The sequence below is a fragment of the Schistocerca serialis genome, unplaced genomic scaffold (assembly GCF_023864345.2).
Source record: "Schistocerca serialis cubense isolate TAMUIC-IGC-003099 unplaced genomic scaffold, iqSchSeri2.2 HiC_scaffold_1353, whole genome shotgun sequence".
In the NCBI taxonomy this organism is placed as follows: domain Eukaryota; kingdom Metazoa; phylum Arthropoda; class Insecta; order Orthoptera; family Acrididae; genus Schistocerca; species Schistocerca serialis.
In genome coordinates this window covers 4,793,489-4,794,598 of record NW_026047573.1, presented here as the reverse complement: position 1 = coordinate 4,794,598, position 1,110 = coordinate 4,793,489, and the positions used below count along the sequence as shown (strand labels likewise).

Genomic DNA, 1,110 nt, shown 5'->3' with positions numbered 1-1,110 from the left:
GATCAGTCACAGCTCTAACACTGGCTACTGTACTGAAAGTGGCGCAATGTCAACTCTGCAAAACCATCCATGCCTGATATGGAACTACACTGGTGTGTTTCAAAGTGTACAATACGAATGCTCTACTTGATCGTTTATGAGGCGATAATGTATATTCTCGCAATTAATATTCTCTTCTATTCTGGTGGAGTTACATCAAGTACACCACATGTAAATTCTTGAGTATCAGATAAAAAGTGTCCTACATAGAACACCACACATTCTCCGCTCAAAGACTGAATCGTGCAGTATCGTTTACAAAGTACCATTGTAATAGTAATGAAACTTGTGTTAGCGTTACTGATGGCTCTGCAAAATTATTCAACAGTTTAGAAAGTGTTCAAAATCTGACACCAGCCATAAACAGGTTCATTCATTTCACATACTGGAGAAGTGTGTTTCGTAGGCATGCCTATGACACTAAGGTGCAGATGTGAGCACTATGCCAATGTTGGTGCTGCCACCCATTGGCAGCTCTGTGAAACTGCAGCTGCTCTGGGCGGATGCTGAGAGTATGCTGCACTACAATCTAAGTTTGGCGTCACCACTTATTAACAATCATATTTCACAGCAGTTGATTGACAGATTAGCGCTTGGTAAGTCTTGTGCCCCTTGTCACGGCACAGCAAAGCTAAGCCCGAGTCGAGACACGTTTGAATTTTAGTATACGTACCGCCGAAACAAGTACATTCCAAGTACACTGAGAAGCTGCATCTGCCGTTATCATATCGCTTCAAAGGATACAGAGAAGATTAGCATGGCCCCTATACGAGGCGCAAAATCGTGAACCGTTACACAATGTTTTCGCAACGTCACTCTCTGACGTTAAGATGTCTGAGGATATAAGTAGGTGATGAGAGACAAGTTTAGCTTCGTATTTGCACTCATTTGTGACTACCTACGCCCTAAATTTACGCAGGTCTCGTCTACTTACCTTTATTGACAATATATCATGACAATACTGCCAGCCAACCTTTCACTCACCACGGTGTGCATTACAAACTTGTACTCTAATGGCAAGACAGGAAGCGCTACAAAACCGCAGTTACGCTGTGCACACCGGCACAGCTA

General features: G+C 43.0%; 1 pseudogene; it reads left to right on the top strand.

Annotated features, from left to right (window-relative positions):
- Positions 1–745: 745 nt before the first annotated feature.
- On the top strand, positions 746–842 carry LOC126440176 (U6 spliceosomal RNA; annotated as a pseudogene).
- Positions 843–1,110: the final 268 nt, after the last annotated feature.